Source organism: Rattus norvegicus, chromosome 1, assembly GCF_021556685.1.
Source record: "Rattus norvegicus strain SHRSP/BbbUtx chromosome 1, alternate assembly SHRSP_T2T, whole genome shotgun sequence".
Lineage (NCBI taxonomy): Eukaryota > Metazoa > Chordata > Mammalia > Rodentia > Muridae > Rattus > Rattus norvegicus.
This window is the reverse complement of record NC_141534.1, coordinates 72,152,778-72,166,050: the sequence shown is the minus strand read 5'-3', so window position 1 is coordinate 72,166,050 and position 13,273 is coordinate 72,152,778. Positions and strand designations below refer to the sequence as shown.

The 13,273-nt window shown below is 41.5% G+C and overlaps 1 protein-coding gene across 3 annotated transcripts in view; it reads right to left on the bottom strand.

The window, feature by feature from the left end:
• The window catches only part of Zfp948 (zinc finger protein 948), a 99,464-nt gene that overhangs the window by 1,827 nt on the left and 84,364 nt on the right, over positions 1-13,273 (bottom strand). The window contains exon 6 of one of the 3 annotated variants that reach the window (XR_015649459.1): positions 4,223-7,587. The exons of 1 other annotated variant lie outside the window; for it this stretch is intronic. The gene's annotated coding sequence lies outside the window, so the exon portion shown is untranslated. Of the gene's footprint in view, positions 1-4,222; positions 7,588-13,273 lie in introns of those variants that run through there. One more of the 3 variants, XR_015649460.1, reaches the window with a different exon arrangement.

Here is a 13,273-nt window from a genome sequence, read left to right as displayed (position 1 = left end):
CTTAAAAAGCTATGGTTCAGAGGCAGTGCCTTGGAAGGGGTTGGAGATCAAGCCTGCCATTTGTAGACCAGAGGCTCTGCCACGTGACGTGACACGCTATCAGCTCCAGGGGATGCAGTGGTGGTGGCTGCTGTTTCTTAGCCTGTGATATGAACCCCTGGAATCATGCTCAGCAAACCAGCATGAATTCTAACCCTTGTCGGGAACCCTGTCCACATGGTTGAAGGAAAACCCAATATTTGTAAGGAACCATTTCTCCCTGCCTTCCTAGCTGCCATCATGACTTTTATCTCAAGGGGATAACATGCTTTTTACCCAAGAATCTGCAATAATTTACATTAAAGAGAGTTTGTCCCACATGTCATTTTCCAAAAATGTTGTGCTAAATATTATTTTGAAAATTTAACCAATTTACTATATTACAAAATAGCAATACAATAAATAGATAAATACTTTTTTTTAAGTTACAAAAGACCTTACCAAACTCATAATGCAGTGAAAAGAATAAGTAATTGAACAGGTAGCCATATTCAGTCAGTATTTTTGTAGCTGAACTACTAAGGTGTTCTCTAAGTCTTACATATTTTACAGGATTCATTAATAACTGATGGACTTTTGAAAATTTTTGGACATTTGCTTCTTTTTTTTTATTTTTTTTAATTTTTTTTTATTATCTTGAGTATTTCTTATACACATTTCAAGTGTTATTCCCTTTCCCGGTTTCCGGACAGACATCACCCTCCCCCCTCCCCTTCCTTATGGGTGTTCCCCTCCCAAACCTCCCCCCATTGCCACCCTCCCCGCATAGTCTAGTTCACTGGGGGTTCAGTCTTAGCAGGACCCAGGGCTTCCCCTTCCACTGGTGCTCTTACTAGGATATTCATTGCTACCTATGGGGACAGAGTCCAGGGTCAGTCCATGTATAGTCTTTAGGTAGTGGCTTAGTCCCTGGAAGCTCTGGTTGCTTGACATTGTTGTACTTTTGGGGTCTCGAGCACCTTCAAGCTCTTCCAGTTCTTTCTCTGATTCCTTCAACGGGGGACCTATTCTCAGTTCAGTGGTTTGCTGCTGGCATTCGCCTCTGTATTTGCTGTATTCTGGCTGTGTCTCTCAGGAGCGATCTACATCCGGCTCCTGTCGGTCTGTACTTCTTTGCTTCATCCATCTTGTCTAATTGGGTGGCTGTATATGTATGGGCCACCTGTGGGGCAGGCTCTGAATGGGTGTTCCTTCAGTCTCTGTTTTAATCTTTGCCTCTCCCTTCCCTGCCAAGGGTATTCTTTTTCCTCATTTAAAGAAGGAGTGAAGCATTCACATTTTGATCATCCGTCTTGAGTTTCCTTTGTTCTAGGGATCTAGGGTAATTCAAGCATTTGGGCTAATAGCCACTTATCAATGAGTGCATACCATGTATGTCTTTCTGTGAGTGGGTTAGCTCACTCAGGATGATATTTTCCAGTTCCAACCATTTGCCTACGAATTTCATAAACTCGTTGTTTTTGATAGCTGAGTAATATTCCATTGTGTAGATGTACGACATTTTCTGTATCCATTCCTCTGTTGAAGGGCATCTGGGTTCTTTCCAGTTTCTGGCTATTATAAATAAGGCTGCGATGAACATAGTGGAGCACGTGTCTCTTTTATATGTTGAGGCATCTTTTGGGTATATGCCCAAGAGAGGTATGGCTGGATCCTCAGGCAGTTCAATGTCCAATTTTCTGAGGAACCTCCAGACTGATTTCCAGAATGGTTTTACCAGTCTGCAATCCCACCAACAATGGAGGAGTGTTCCTCTTTCTCCACATCCTCGCCAGCATCTGCTGTCACCTGAGTTTTTGATCTTAGCCATTCTCACTGGTGTGAGGTGAAATCTCAGGGTTGTTTTGATTTGCATTTCCCTTATGACTAAAGATGTTGAACATTTCTTTAGGTGTTTCTCAGCCATTCGGCATTCCTCGGCTGTGAATTCTTTGTTTAGCTCTGAACCCCATTTTTTAATAGGGTTATTTGTTTCCCTGCGGTCTAACTTCTTGAGTTCTTTGTATATTTTGGATAAAAGGCCTCTATCTGTTATAGGATTGGTAAAGATCTTTTCCCAATCTGTTGGTTGCCGTTTTGTCCTAACCACAGTGTCCTTTGCCTTACAGAAGCTTTGCAGTTTTATGAGATCCCATTTGTCGATTCTTGATCTTAGAGCATAAGCCATTGGTGTTTTGTTCAGAAAATTTTTTCCAGTGCCCATGTGTTCCAGATGCTTCCCTAGTTTTTCTTCTATTAGTTTGAGTGTGTCTGGTTTGATGTGGAGGTCCTTGATCCACTTGGACTTAAGCTTTGTACAGGGTGATAAGCATGGATCGATCTGCATTCTTCTACATGTTGCCCTCCAGTTGAACCAGCACCATTTGCTGAAAATGCTATCTTTTTTCCATTGGATGGTTTTGGCTCCTTTGTCAAAAATCAAGTGACCATAGGTGTGTGGGTTCATTTCTGGGTCTTCAATTCTATTCCATTGGTCTATCTGTCTGTCTCTGTACCAATACCATGCAGTTTTTATCACTATTGCTCTGTAATACTGCTTGAGTTCAGGGATAGTGATTCCCCCTGAAGTCCTCTTATTGTTGAGGATAGCTTTAGCTATCCTGGGTTTTTTGTTATTCCAGATGAATTTGCAAATTGTTCTGTCTAACTCTTTGAAGAATTGGATTGGTATTTTGATGGGGATTGCATTGAATCTGTAGATTGCTTTTGGTAAAATGGCCATTTTTACTATATTAATCCTGCCAATCCATGAGCATGGGAGATCTTTCCATCTTCTGAGGTCTTCGTCAATTTCTTTCCTCAGTGTCTTGAAGTTCTTATTGTACAGATCTTTTACTTGCTTGGTTAAAGTCACACCGAGGTACTTTATATTATTTGGGTCTATTATGAAGGGTGTCGTTTCCCTAATTTCTTTCTCGGCTTGTTTCTCTTTTGTATAGAGGAAGGCAACTGATTTATTTGAGTTAATTTTATACCCAGCCACTTTGCTGAAGTTGTTTATCAGCTTTAGTAGTTCTCTGGTGGAACTTTTGGGATCACTTAAATATACTATCATGTCGTCTGCAAATAGTGATATTTTGACCTCTTCTTTTCCGATCTGTATCCCCTTGATCTCCTTTTGTTGTCTGATTGCTCTGGCTAGAACTTCAAGAACTATATTGAATAAGTAGGGAGAGAGTGGGCAGCCTTGTCTAGTCCCTGATTTTAGTGGGATTGCTTCAAGTTTCTCTCCATTTAGTTTAATGTTAGCAACTGGTTTGCTGTGTATGGCTTTTACTATGTTTAGGTATGGGCCTTGAATACCTATTCTTTCCAGGACTTTTATCATGAAGGGGTGTTGAATTTTGTCAAATGCTTTCTCAGCATCTAATGAAATGATCATGTGGTTCTGTTCTTTCAGTTTGTTTATATGATGGATCACGTTGATGGTTTTCCTTATATTAAACCATCCCTGCATGCCTGGGATGAAGCCTACTTGATCATGGTGGATGATTGTTTTGATGTGCTCTTGAATTCGGTTTGCCAGAATTTTATTGAGTATTTTTGCGTCGATATTCATAAGGGAAATTGGTCTGAAGTTCTCTTTCTTTGTTGGGTCTTTGTGTGGTTTAGGTATAAGAGTAATTGTGGCTTCATAGAAGGAATTCGGTAGGGCTCCATCTGTTTCAATTTTGTGGAATAGTTTGGATAATATTGGTATAAGGTCTTCTATGAAGGTTTGATAGAATTCTGCACTAAACCCGTCTGGACCTGGGCTCTTTTTGGTTGGGAGACCTTTAATGACTGCTTCTATTTCCTTAGGAGTTATGGGGTTGTTTAACTGGTTTATCTGTTCCTGATTTAACTTCGATACCTGGTATCTGTCTAGGAAATTGTCCATTTCCTGAAGATTTTCAAGTTTTGTTGAATATAGGTTTTTATAGTAAGATCTGATGATTTTTTGAATTTCCTCTGAATCTGTAGTTATGTCTCCCTTTTCATTTCTGATTTTGTTAATTTGGACGCACTCTCTGTGTCCTCTCGTTAGTCTGGCTAAGGGTTTATCTATCTTGTTGATTTTCTCAAAGAACCAACTTTTGGTTCTGTTGATTCTTTCTATGGTCCTTTTTGTTTCTACTTGGTTGATTTCAGCTCTGAGTTTGATTATTTCCTGCCTTCTACTCCTCCTGGGTGTATTTGCTTCTTTTTGTTCTAGAGCTTTTAGGTGTGCTGTCAAGCTGCTGACATATGCTCTTTCCTGTTTCTTTCTGCAGGCACTCAGCGCTATGAGTTTTCCTCTTAGCACAGCTTTCATTGTGTCCCATAAGTTTGGGTATGTTGTACCTTCATTTTCATTAAATTCTAAAAAGTTTTTAATTTCTTTCTTTATTTCTTCCTTGACCAGGTTATCATTGAGTAGAGCATTGTTCAATTTCCACGTATATGTGGGCATTCTTCCCTTATTGTTATTGAAGACCAGTTTTAGGCCGTGGTGGTCCAATAGCACGCATGGGATTATTTCTATCTTTCTGTACCTGTTGAGGCCCGTTTTTTGACCAATTATATGGTCAATTTTGGAGAAAGTACCATGAGGAGCTGAGAAGAAGGTATATCCTTTTGCTTTAGGATAGAATGTTCTATAAATATCCGTTAAGTCCATTTGGCTCATGACTTCTCTTAGTCTGTCTACATCTCTGTTTAATTTCTGTTTCCATGATCTGTCCATTGATGAGAGTGGGGTGTTGAAATCTCCCACTATTATTGTGTGAGGTGCAATGTGTGTTTTGAGCTTTAGTAAGGTTTCTTTTACATATGTAGGTGCCCTTGTATTTGGGGCATAGATATTTAGGATTGAGACTTCATCTTGGTGGATTTTTCCTTTGATGAATATGAAGTGTCCTTCCTTATCTTTTTTGATGACTTTTAGTTGAAAATTGATTTTATTTGATATTAGAATGGCTACTCCAGCTTTCTTCTTCTGACCATTTGCTTGGAAAATTGTTTTCCAGCCTTTCACTCTGAGGTAATGTCTGTCTTTGTCTCTGAGGTGTGTTTCCTGTAGGCAGCAGAATGCAGGGTCCTCGTTGCGTATCCAGTTTGTTAATCTATGTCTTTTTATTGGGGAGTTGAGGCCATTGATATTGAGAGATATTAAGGAATAGTGATTATTGCTTCCCCTTATATTCATATTTGGAAGTGAGGTTATGTTTGTGTGCTTTCATTCTCTTTGTTTTGTTGCCAAGATGATTAGTTTCTTGCTTCTAGGGTATAGCTTGCCTCCTTATGTTGGGCTTTACCCTTTATTATCCTTTGTAGTGCTGGACTTGTAGAAAGATATTGTGTAAATTTGGTTTTGTCATGGAATATCTTGGTTTCTCCATCTATGTTAATTGAGAGTTTTGCAGGATACAGTAACCTGGGCTGGCATTTGTGTTCTCTTAGGGTCTGTATGACATCTGTCCAGGATCTTCTGGCCTTCATAGTTTCTGGCGAAAAGTCTGGTGTGATTCTGATAGGTCTGCCTTTATATGTTACTTGACCTTTTTCCCTTACTGCTTTTAATATTCTTTCTTTATTTTGTGCGTTTGGTGTTTTGACAATTATGTGACGGGTGTGTTTCTTTTCTGGTCCAATCTATTTGGAGTTCTGTAGGCTTCTTGTATGCCTATGGGTATCTCTTTTTTTAGGTTAGGGAAGTTTTCTTCTATGATTTTGTTGAAGATATTTACTGGTCCTTTGAGCTGGGAGTCTTCACTCTCTTCTATACCTATTATCCTTAGGTTTGATCTTCTCATTGAGTCCTGGATTTCCTGTATGTTTTGGACCAGTAGCTTTTTCCGCTTTACATTATCTTTGACAGTTGAGTCAATGATTTCTATGGAATCTTCTGCTCCCGAGATTCTCTCTGCCATCTGTTGAATTCTGTTGGTGAAGCTTGTATCTACAGCTCCTTGTCTTTTCTTTTGATTTTCTATGTCCAGGGTTGTTTCCATGTGTTCTTTCTTGATTGCTTCTATTTCCATTTTTAATTCCTTCAACTGTTTGATTGTGTTTTCCTGGAATTCTTTCAGGGATTTTTGCGATTCCTCTCTGTAGGCTTCTACTTGTTCTCTAAGGGAGTTCTTTATGTCTTTCTTGAAGTCCTCCAGCATCATGATCAAATATGATTTTGAAACTAGATCTTGCTTTTCTGGTGTGTTTGGATATTCCGTGTTTGCTTTGGTGGGAGAATTGGGCTCCGATGATGCCATGTAGTCTTGGTTTCTGTTGCTTGGGTTCCTGCGCTTGCCTCTCGCCATCAGATTATCTCTAGTGTTACTTTGTTCTGCTATTTCTGACCGTGGCTAGACTGTCTTATAAGCCTATGTGTCAGGAGTGCTGTAGACCTGTTTTCCTGTTTTCTTTCAGCCAGTTATGGGGACAGAGTGTTCTGCTTTCGGGCGTGTAGTTTTTCCTCTCTACAGGTCTTCAGCTGTTCCTGTGGGCCTGTGTCTTGAGTTCACCAGGCAGGTTTCTTGCAGGGGAAAAGTTGGTCCTACCTGTGGTTCCAAGGCTCAAGTTTGCTCGTGGGGTACTGCCTAAGTCCTCTCTGCTGTGGCAGCAACCGGGAAAATCTGTGCCGCTCCTTCTGGGAGCCTCCGTGCACCAGGGTTTCAGATGGCGTTTGGTGTTTTCCTCTGGCGCCTGGATGTGCACAGAGTGCAGTCTCTTCTGGTTTCCCAGGCGTGTCCGCCTGTCTGAAGGTTCAGCTCTCCCTCCCACGGGATTTGGTTGCAGAGAACTGTTTATCCGGTCTGTTTCCTTCAGGTTCCGGCAGTGTCTCAGACGCAGGGGTCCTGCCGCTCCCGGGCCCTCCCCTATGGGAACCCAGAGGCCTTATACAGTTGCCTCTTGGGCCAGGGATGTGGGCAGGGGTGGGCAGTGTTGGTGGTCTCCTCCGCTCTGCAGCCTCAGGAGTGCCCACCTGATCAGGCGGTGAGGTCTCTCTCCCACGGGGTTTGGGAGCAGAGAGCTGCTGCGGTCCGGGATCCGCCGGTGTGGGACTTCCGGTAAACACAGGAAGTGCCCGGCCTTAGAGGAATTTTGCCTCTGTGTGTCCTGAGTTCACCAGGCAGGTTTCTTGCAGGGGAAAAGTTGGTCCTACCTGCAGTTCCAAGGCTCAAGTTTGCTCGTGGGGTACTGCCTAAGTCCTCTCCGCTGTGGCAGCAACCGGGAAGATCTGCGCAGCTCTTTCCGGGAGCCTCCGTGCACCAGGGTTCCAGATGGCGTTTGGTGTTTTCCTCTGGCGCCTGGATGTGCACAGAGTGCAGTCTCTTCTGGTTTCCCAGGCGTGTCCGCCTCTCTGAAGGTTCAGCTCTCCCTCCCACGGGATTTGGGTGCAGAGAACTGTTTATCCGGTCTGTTTCCTTCAGGTTCCGGCAGTGTCTCAGGTGCAGGGGTCCTGCCGCTCCCGGGCCCTCCCCTACGGGAACCCAGAGGCCTTATACAGTTGCCTCTTGGGCCAGGGATGTGGGCAGGGGTGGGCAGTGTTGGTGGTCTCCTCCGCTCTGCAGCCTCAGGAGTGCCCACCTGATCAGGCGGTGAGGTCTCTCTCCCACGGGGTTTGGGAGCAGAGAGCTGCTGCGGTCCGGGATCCGCCGGTCGTGCTAAATATTAATTGGGGTTTTCTACCTCACCTTAGATCATTTGCTTCCCAAATAAAAGACACAAATCCTTTATATTTATAATAAGCCTTAAAGCAGTAGAGCTGGGCAGTTATCAGTCCTGTAAGGTAATTTGTCTACTTTCCTGTCTATAACTCCATGATATAACTTGCCATGTTTCTCCTTGGCTGCTCTTATCCAACTGGTCCAGCCCTCATGTCCACTGTGCCATGATACCCCAGGGCATCTTCTCTCTTTATCTCTCTGGTCATGGTCTCTGCCTCAGACTCCAAGCCTGGGAACTGAAACCTGATTACCTCCCTTCTGCCCAGCTTGAAGCTGTTGCCATTTTTATTCAACCAACAGTTTTAAATTAAGGAGCAAAGTTACATAACATTATTTGGTGTATGTGAGTATCTCTTGGTCCCTCGGGGCAACGAGACCTTAGGGCAAGTATTTAGCATTAGAGTACGTAGCAACAGACCAAACCTCAGCACCAATGAATATATTCAAAATATTCACAAGAAGTATTGCTTTTTTATGTCATGAAGTATTACATGTTAAGTTGCTTTGCTGTTAGTTCTTTGAAGTTCTGATAGAGGTGCTCCTGAGGTTGTTTTTAGGCTTGCATTGTATATAGTTGCTTCAGTGGCATTGCTACCTGTAGTCTATGTTATATTATTTCTTTCATGTTCTTTACACTTGGTATGTTATATGCAACTGGAAACTCATCTATTTCAATTGGAGTTTCCAATTTAACCCCTGAACTATACATACCACAGTACCAAAGTACTAGCCAAGATGTATGCACTGGTTTAATACTGACAATTTTGTGTATAGGCATAAGCAAACTCTCTCTCTTGAATGGATTTGAGGCATACTTCTTAGAAATTCGTACCATGGTTAAAAAACAAACAGCAAAACAAACGCTTTGGAAGTACAGGTCCAGGGACAGAAGCTATTGATCTTTTCTTAATGAACATGTTATTAATATGCCATCTAAATATTCATATTTATAATGACCAGCATGGTGAAGAAAGCCTCCTCCTGCAGTAGGAGGTGGGTAATGCAGAGACCCATAACTGTTGAAAAAGTACTAAAAACAAGCAACTGTGTAAGACGGGACAATGACCATTTCATCATGACTGATGAAGATTCTAGAGTCTCCTTTAATTCCGTGAGGGTGTAATGACTGGCAATGGCAGCTATAATTTTTAATTTTAGAGTTTGGAGCAAATACTTCCCCATCAGTACTTCAAAGGGAATCTCTGCTTGCCTACAGAGATTGCACTCTGTGTCTCCCATCTCTGAGACTGTGGTTTCTCTTTGTAATCCTGACTGAATTGGAATTCGTACTGTCTATAAGGCTGGCCTAAAATTGACATGGATACACCTACCTCTCTGTCCAGATCATTGGGATCAGAGGAATGCATGACCACATACTTAGCCTTTGAGAATTTCTAAGCTGTATGTCAGCATTCCAACTGTGTCACATGCACAGCTTAGGTCTTGACAGTTTGTCTCCTTCTTGATATTTGCAAGGATTAACTCTAGTATGAAAAATTTGAAGGTAAATGAATCATGAGATTTTATTACAGGACTTTTCTTTCATGATGCATTTTCTTTTATCTTTGCATTTTCAGCGCTATTTTCTAAAGGATTTGTCAAATTCAAATACATTTAGGGGGATGTAATCTCCAATGAAGAACACTTCAGGATTATGTGCGGTATATCTTTACATGGTTTCTCAGAAGTATGATCCATGTGATATACAGTACAATTTAATATCTTTCTCAAAATTGTAAAATTACATGTTGTCCTCATGACTTTTTTTGAGACAGGATTTATGCAGTGCTGGCAGTCCTGGAATGGGACTCACAGTGATCCTTTAGTATCTGTCTTCTGAGTGCTGAGTGTGTACCATCTTACCCAGCATTAATATGAATGGTTGGATGTTGAATAAGCTAAATGTTTTTGTTATAGATTTTTCCCAGGGATGGGAGAGAAGGCTCAGTGGTTAAGACCACTGGTTGCTCTTCCAGAGAACCAGAGTTCAATCCCTCACATACAAATAGCTATACACAACTAACTGTACTGCCAACTTCAGGGGATCTGATGCTTTTGACTTCTACCTGCACCAGGCATACATGTAGTACACAGACATACTTGCAGGCCAGTAGTAAAAAGAAATAAAAAGCTTCCCCACAGTTATATTTACAGAATTTTATTTTAATATAAACTCTAATACATTTTGTGAGATTTGAGTCTTCACTAAAAGCTTTGACAAGTGTGTTATCTTTATATTTCTTTTTTTTTCTTTTTTTTTTTATTAACTTGAGTATTTCTTATATACATTTCAAGTGTTATTCCCTTTCCCGGTTTCCGGACAAACATCACCCTCCCCCCTCCCCTTCCTTATGGGTGTTCCCCTCCCAAACCTCCCCCCATTGCCACCCTCCCCGCATAGTCTAGTTCACTGGGGGTTCAGTCTTAGCAGGACCCAGGGCTTCCCCTTCCACTGGTGCTCTTACTAGGATATTCATTGCTACCTATGGGGACAGAGTCCAGGGTCAGTCCATGTATAGTCTTTAGGTAGTGGCTTAGTCCCTGGAAGCTCTGGTTGCTTGACATTGTTGTACTTTTGGGGTCTCGAGCACCTTCAAGCTCTTCCAGTTCTTTCTCTGATTCCTTCAACGGGGGACCTATTCTCAGTTCAGTGGTTTGCTGCTGGCATTCGCCTCTGTATTTGCTGTATTCTGGCTGTGTCTCTCAGGAGCGATCTACATCCGGCTCCTGTCGGTCTGCACTTCTTTGCTTCATCCATCTTGTCTAATTGGGTGGCTGTATATGTATGGGCCACCTGTGGGGCAGGCTCTGAATGGGTGTTCCTTCAGTCTCTGTTTTAATCTTTGCCTCTCCCTTCCCTGCCAAGGGTATTCTTTTTCCTCATTTAAAGAAGGAGTGAAGCATTCACATTTTGATCATCCGTCTTGAGTTTCCTTTGTTCTAGGGATCTAGGGTAATTCAAGCATTTGGGCTAATAGCCACTTATCAATGAGTGCATACCATGTATGTCTTTCTGTGAGTGGGTTAGCTCACTCAGGATGATATTTTCCAGTTCCAACCATTTGCCTACGAATTTCATAAACTCGTTGTTTTTGATAGCTGAGTAATATTCCATTGTGTAGATGTACGACATTTTCTGTATCCATTCCTCTGTTGAAGGGCATCTGGGTTCTTTCCAGTTTCTGGCTATTATAAATAAGGCTGCGATGAACATAGTGGAGCACGTGTCTCTTTTATATGTTGAGGCATCTTTTGGGTATATGCCCAAGAGAGGTATGGCTGGATCCTCAGGCAGTTCAATGTCCAATTTTCTGAGGAACCTCCAGACTGATTTCCAGAATGGTTTTACCAGTCTGCAATCCCACCAACAATGGAGGAGTGTTCCTCTTTCTCCACATCCTCGCCAGCATCTGCTGTCACCTGAGTTTTTGATCTTAGCCATTCTCACTGGTGTGAGGTGAAATCTCAGGGTTGTTTTGATTTGCATTTCCCTTATGACTAAAGATGTTGAACATTTCTTTAGGTGTTTCTCAGCCATTCGGCATTCCTCAGCTGTGAATTCTTTGTTTAGCTCTGAACCCCATTTTTTAATAGGGTTATTTGTTTCCCTGCGGTCTAACTTCTTGAGTTCTTTGTATATTTTGGATAAAAGGCCTCTATCTGTTATAGGATTGGTAAAGATCTTTTCCCAATCTGTTGGTTGCCGTTTTGTCCTAACCACAGTGTCCTTTGCCTTACAGAAGCTTTGCAGTTTTATGAGATCCCATTTGTCGATTCTTGATCTTAGAGCATAAGCCATTGGTGTTTTGTTCAGGAAATTTTTTCCAGTGCCCATGTGTTCCAGATGCTTCCCTAGTTTTTCTTCTATTAGTTTGAGTGTGTCTGGTTTGATGTGGAGGTCCTTGATCCACTTGGACTTAAGCTTTGTACAGGGTGATAAGCATGGATCGATCTGCATTCTTCTACATGTTGCCCTCCAGTTGAACCAGCACCATTTGCTGAAAATGCTATCTTTTTTCCATTGGATGGTTTTGGCTCCTTTGTCAAAAATCAAGTGACCATAGGTGTGTGGGTTCATTTCTGGGTCTTCAATTCTATTCCATTGGTCTATCTGTCTGTCTCTGTACCAATACCATGCAGTTTTTATCACTATTGCTCTGTAATACTGCTTGAGTTCAGGGATAGTGATTCCCCCTGAAGTCCTCTTATTGTTGAGGATAGCTTTAGCTATCCTGGGTTTTTTGTTATTCCAGATGAATTTGCAAATTGTTCTGTCTAACTCTTTGAAGAATTGGATTGGTATTTTGATGGGGATTGCATTGAATCTGTAGATTGCTTTTGGTAAAATGGCCATTTTTACTATATTAATCCTGCCAATCCATGAGCATGGGAGATCTTTCCATCTTCTGAGGTCTTCGTCAATTTCTTTCCTCAGTGTCTTGAAGTTCTTATTGTACAGATCTTTTACTTGCTTGGTTAAAGTCACACCGAGGTACTTTATATTATTTGGGTCTATTATGAAGGGTGTCGTTTCCCTAATTTCTTTCTCGGCTTGTTTCTCTTTTGTATAGAGGAAGGCAACTGATTTATTTGAGTTAATTTTATACCCAGCCACTTTGCTGAAGTTGTTTATCAGCTTTAGTAGTTCTCTGGTGGAACTTTTGGGATCACTTAAATATACTATCATGTCGTCTGCAAATAGTGATATTTTGACCTCTTCTTTTCCGATCTGTATCCCCTTGATCTCCTTTTGTTGTCTGATTGCTCTGGCTAGAACTTCAAGAACTATATTGAATAAGTAGGGAGAGAGTGGGCAGCCTTGTCTAGTCCCTGATTTTAGTGGGATTGCTTCAAGTTTCTCTCCATTTAGTTTAATGTTAGCAACTGGTTTGCTGTATATGGCTTTTACTATGTTCAGGTATGGGCCTTGAATACCTATTCTTTCCAGGACTTTTATCATGAAGGGGTGTTGAATTTTGTCAAATGCTTTCTCAGCATCTAATGAAATGATCATGTGGTTCTGTTCTTTCAGTTTGTTTATATGATGGATCACGTTGATGGTTTTCCTTATATTAAACCATCCCTGCATGCCTGGGATGAAGCCTACTTGATCATGGTGGATGATTGTTTTGATGTGCTCTTGAATTCGGTTTGCCAGAATTTTATTGAGTATTTTTGCGTCGATATTCATAAGGGAAATTGGTCTGAAGTTCTCTTTCTTTGTTGGGTCTTTGTGTGGTTTAGGTATAAGAGTAATTGTGGCTTCATAGAAGGAATTCGGTAGGGCTCCATCTGTTTCAATTTTGTGGAATAGTTTGGATAATATTGGTATAAGGTCTTCTATGAAGGTTTGATAGAATTCTGCACTAAACCCGTCTGGACCTGGGCTCTTTTTGGTTGGGAGACCTTTAATGACTGCTTCTATTTCCTTAGGAGTTATGGGGTTGTTTAACTGGTTTATCTGTTCCTGATTTAACTTCGATACCTGGTATCTGTCTAGGAAATTGTCCATTTCCTGAAGATTTTCAAGTTTTGTTGAATATAGG